The 5,681-nt window shown below is 37.6% G+C and overlaps 1 non-coding gene across 1 annotated transcript; it reads right to left on the minus strand.

The window, feature by feature from the left end:
* Window positions 1–2,384: 2,384 nt before the first annotated feature.
* LOC148562150 (small nucleolar RNA R71) lies at window positions 2,385–2,492 on the minus strand. The gene has a single exon (XR_015887886.1). It is a non-coding gene; the product is annotated as a small nucleolar RNA R71 (small nucleolar RNA).
* Window positions 2,493–5,681: the final 3,189 nt, after the last annotated feature.

Genomic DNA, 5,681 nt, shown 5'->3' on the forward strand with positions numbered 1-5,681 from the left:
GTTGCTCAGATTAGGTGATTTTCTTTTTGTTTTCTTTTCAAAAATTTTTCAAAAATATTTCTAAAATTTTCTCATCTGTTTTCGAAAAAAATAAAAATGTTTTCAAAAATAAAATTTATTCAAAATTTTTAAGAATGAATTCTAGTGTTTCATGAAGCATGTGAAGCCTGGCTGGCTTTAAAGCCATGTCTAAATTCTTTTGGACTGAGGCTTCCACCTGTCAAAGAAGAAAACTTATATGTCTGATTTGAATCCTGCTGAAGCTTGGCTGGCCATTGGCCATGTCTAGTGTTTTGGACTGGAGCTTTCATTGAAAGCTTGGCTGGCTAGTGAGCCATGTCTAATTCCTGGACTGAAGCTTTGGACTAAGAATGCAAGATTCCTGGAATTCATGAAAAAAATTTTGGAATCCTTATTTTTTCTTTTTCATATAATTTTCGAAAAAAAATCCAAAAAAAAAATTAGAAAATCATAAAAATCAAAAACATTTTTTCTGTTTCTTGTTTGAGTCATGAGTCATGTCATAAGTTTGGTGTCAATTGCATGTGCATCTTGCATTTTTCGAAAATTTCATGCATTCATAGTGTTCTTCATGATCTTCAAGTTGTTCTTGATAAGTCTTCTTGTTTGATCTTGATGATTTTTTGTTTTGTGTTGTATCATGTTTATCATATGCATTCTTGAATTCTTAGTGTCTAAGCATTAAAGAATTCTAAGTTTGGTGTCTTGCATGTTTTCTTTGCATTAAAAATTTTTCAAAAATATGTTCTTGATGTTCATCATGATCTTCAAAGTGTTCTTGGTGTTCATCTTGACATTCATAGCATTCTTGCATGCATTCATTGTTTTGATCCAAAATCTTCATGCATTGCATCTCTTTAGTGTTTTTCTCTCTCATCATAAAAATTTCAAAAAATCAAAAAAATATCTTTCCCATTTTCTCTCATCAAATTCGAAAATTTGGATTAACTTTTTCAAAAATTTTTAAAATCAAATTGTTTCTCATGAGTCAAATCAAATTTTCAATTTGAAAATCTTATCTTTTTCAAAATCTTTTTCAAAAATCAAATCTTTTTCAAAATTCTTAGTTATTTTCGAAAATTTCAAAAATATTTTTCAAAAATCTTTTTCTTATTTTTATATCAAATTTTCGAAAATAACATAATCAATTAATGTTTTGATTCAAAAATTTGAAGTTTGTTACTTGCTTATTAAGAAAGATTCAAACTTTAAGTTCTAGAATCATATCTTGTGATTTCTTATGAATCAAGTCATTAATTGAGATTTTAAAAATCAAATCTTTTTCAAAACTAATTTCTAAAATATCTTCTTATCTTACTTTTTTCAAAAAGTTGGTTTCAAAATATCTTTTCTAACCTCCTAACTTCTTATCTTTTCAAAATTTGTTCCAACTAACTAACTAACTTTTTGTTTGTTTCTTAACTTTTTCAAAACTACCTAACTAACTCTCTCTCTCTAATTTTCGAAAATATCTTCCCTCTTTTTCAAAAATTTCTTTTTAATTAACTAATTATTCTTATTTTTATTTTTGATTTAAAAAAAATTTTTTTTTCGAAAAATACTAACATTTTTCAAAAACCATTTTCGAAAATCACTAACTCTTTTTCAAAAATACTTTTCGAAAATTCTCCCTCTCCCATCTTATTCTATTTATTTATTCATTTACTAACATCTCATCTCACATCTCTGCCATCCTCACAGTTGTGTTTCTTTCTTTACATCACATTCTTTGTCTCCCCCTCTTCTTCTACTCACACAGGGATCCCTATACTGTGATATAAAGGATCTCTATTATTATTATTATTTTTCTGTGCCCTCTTCCTTGTCATATGAGCAGGAGCAAGGATAAGAACATTCTTGTGGAAGCAGATCCAGAACCTGAAAGGACTCTGAAGAGAAAATTAAGAGAAGCTAAATTACAACAATCCAGAGATAACCTTTCAGAAATTTTCGAACAGGAAGAGGAGATGGCAGCCGAAAATAATAATAATGTAAGGAAGATGCTTGGTGACTTTACTGCACCTAATTCCAATTTACATGGAAGAAGCATCTCCATTCCTGCCATTGGAGCAAACAACTTTGAGCTGAAACCTCAATTAGTTTCTCTGATGCAGCAGAACTGCAAGTTTCATGGACTTCCATCTGAAGATCCTTTTCAGTTCTTAACTGAATTCTTGCAGATATGTGATACTGTTAAGACTAATGGAGTAGATCCTGAAGTCTACAGGCTCATGCTTTTCCCTTTTGCTGTAAGAGACAGAGCTAGATTATGGTTGGATTCTCAACCCAAAGACAGCCTGAACTCTTGGGATAAGCTGGTCACGGCTTTCTTAGCCAAGTACTTTCCTCTTCAAAAGCTGAGCAAGCTTAGAGCTGATGTTCAAACCTTCAGACAGAAAGAAGGTGAATCCCTCTATGAAGCTTGAGAAAGATACAAACAGTTGACCAAAAAGTGTCCTTCTGACATGCTTTCAGAATGGACCATCCTGGATATATTCTATGATGGTTTATCTGAGCTATCAAAGATGTCACTGGACACTTCTGCAGGTGGATCCATTCACCTAAAGAAAACGCCTGCAGAAGCTCAAGAACTCATTGACATGGTTGCTAATAACCAGTTCATGTACACTTCTGAAAGGAATCCTGTGAGTAATGGGACGCCTATGAAGAAGGGAGTTCTTGAAGTTGATACTCTGAATGCCATATTGGCTCAGAATAAAATATTGACTAAGCAAGTCAATATGATCTCTCAGAGTCTGCATGGAATGCAAGCTGCATCCAACAGTACTCAAGAGGCATCTTCTGAAGAAGAAGCTTATGATCCTGAAAACCCTGCAATAGCAGAGGTGAATTATTTAGGTGAACCTTATGGAAACACCTATAACTCATCATGGAGAAATCACCCAAATTTCTCATGGAAGGATCAAAAGCCTCAACAAGGCTTTAATAATGGTGGAAGAAACAGGTTTAATAATAATAAACCCTTTCCATCATCCACTCAGCAACAGACAGAGAACTCTGAACAAAATACTTCTAATTTAACAAACTTAGTCTCTGATCTATCTAAGGCCACTGTAAGTTTCATGAATGAAACAAGATCTTCCATTAGAAATTTGGAAGCACAAGTGGGCCAGCTGAGTAAAAGGATCACTGAAATCCCTCCCAGTACTCTCCTAAGCAATACAGAAGAGAATCCAAAAGGAGAGTGCAAGGCCATTGACATAAGCAAAATGGCCGAACCCAATGAGGGAGAGGAGGACGTGAATCCCAAGGAGGAAGACCTCCTGGGACGTCCAGTGACCAATAAGGAGCTTCCCTCTAAGGAACCAAAGGAATTTGAGACTCATCTAGAGACCATAGAGATTCCATTGAACCTCCTTATGCCCTTCATGAGCTCTGATGAGTATTCCTCTTCTGAAGAGAATGAGGATGTTACTGAAGAGCAAACTGCCAAGTTTCTTGGTGCAATCATGAAGCTGAATGCCAAATTATTTGGCATTGATACTTGGGAAGTTGAACCTCCCTTGTTCATGAATGAACTAAGTGATCTAGATCAACTGACATTGTCTCAGAAGAGACAGGATCCTGGAAAGTTCATAATACCCTGTACCATAGGCACCATGATCTTTAAGGCTCTATGTGACCTTGGTTCAGGAATAAACCTCATGCCCCTCTCTGTAATAGAGAAACTGGGAATCTATGGGGTGCAAGCTGCAAAAATCTCATTAGAGATGGCAGACAGTTCAAGAAAATAGGCTTATGGACAAGTAGAGGACGTGTTAGTAAAGGTTGAAGGCCTTTACATCCCTGCTGATTTCATAGTCCTGGATACTGGAAAGGAAGAGGATGAATCCATCATCCTAGGAAGACCTTTCCTGGCCACAGCAAGAGCTGTGATTGATGTTGACAGAGGTGAAATAGTCCTTCAATGGAATAAGGACTCCCTTGTGTTTAAAACTCAAGGTTCTCCCTCTGCAACCATAGAGAGGAAGCAGAAAAAGCTTCTCTCAAAGCAGAGTCAACCAGAGCCCCCACAGTCAAACTCTAAGTTTGGTGTTGGGAGGCCACAACCAAACTCTAAGTTTGGTGTTGAACTCCCATATCCAAACTCTAAGTTTGGTGTTGGAGAGTCTCAACAAAGCTCTGCACATCTGTGAGGCTCCATGAGAGCCCACTGTCAAGCTACTGACATTAAAGAAGCGCTTGTTGGGAGGCAACCCAATTTTTATTTATCTAACTATATTTTTCTTAGTTATATGTCTTTGTAGGTTCATGATCATGTGGAGTCACAAAATAAATATAAAAATTGAAAACAGAATCAAAAACAGCAGAAGAAAAATCACACCCTGGAGGAGCATCTGTCTGGCGTTCAGCGCCAGAACAGAGCATGGTTCTGGCATTCAATGCCAGAAATAGCACACAAATGGGCGTTGAACGCCCAAAATGGCCACCAACCTGGCGCTGAACGCCCAGAGTTGTGTGCAAAGGCATTTTTACATGCCTAATGGGTGCAGGGATGTAAATTCTTGAACACCTCAGGATCTGTGGACCCCACAGGATCCCCACCTACCTCCACTCACTTCTTCTCACCACTCTCTTTCACACAACCCCATAAACTCTCTTCCCCATCACCTCTTCACCACTCACATCCATCCACTCTTCCCCATAAACCTACCTCATAAACTCCACCTACATTCAAAAATTCAAAACCAATTTCCCACCCAAACCCACCCATATGGCCGAAACCTCCCCCCTCCCTTCCCTATATAAAGACCTCCATTCTTCATCAAATTCACACAACACATCCCTCTATACTCCTCTTGGCCGAAACCACATCTCCCTCTCCCCCTCCATATTTCTTCTTCTTCTTCATCTATTCTTTTGTTTATTGCTCGAGGGCGAGCAATATTCTAAGTTTGGTGTGGTAAAAGCATAAGCTTTTTGTTTTTCCATTACCATTGATGGCACCTAAGACCGGAGAATCCTCTAGAAAGGGGAAGGGGAAGATAAAAGCTTCCACATCTGAGTCATGGGAGATGGAAAGGTTTATCTCCAAAGCCCATCAAGACCACTTCTATGATGTTGTGGCCAAGAAGAAGGTGATCCCTGAGGTCCCTTTCAAACTCAAAAGAAATGAGTATCCGGAGATCCGACATGAAATTCAAAGAAGAGGTTGGGAAGTTCTAACAAATCCCATCCAACAAGTCGGCATTCTAATGGTTCAAGAGTTCTATGCTAATGCATGGATCACCAAGAACCATGATCAAAGTAAGAACCCGGATCCAAAGAACTATGTTACAATGGTTCGGGGGAAATACTTGGATTTTAGTCCGGAAAATGTGAGGTTGGCGTTCAACTTGCCAAACATGGAAGAGAACGCACGCCCCTACACAAGGAGAGTCAACTTTGATCAAAGTTTGGACCAAGTCCTCATGGACATATGTGTAGAAGGAGCTCAATGGAAGATTGACTCCAAAGGCAAGCCGGTTCAACTAAGAAGATTGGACCTCAAGCCTATAGCTAGAGGATGGTTGGAGTTCATTCAATGCTCAATCATTCCCACTAGAAACCGGTCTGAAGTTACTATAGACCGGGCCATCATGATCCATAGCATCATGATTGGAGAAGAGGTGGAAGTTCATGAGATTATACCTCAAGAA

This window comes from Arachis ipaensis, chromosome B6 (genome assembly GCF_059453495.1).
Source record: "Arachis ipaensis isolate K30076 ecotype BB chromosome B6, ASM5945349v1, whole genome shotgun sequence".
Taxonomy (NCBI): domain Eukaryota; kingdom Viridiplantae; phylum Streptophyta; class Magnoliopsida; order Fabales; family Fabaceae; genus Arachis; species Arachis ipaensis.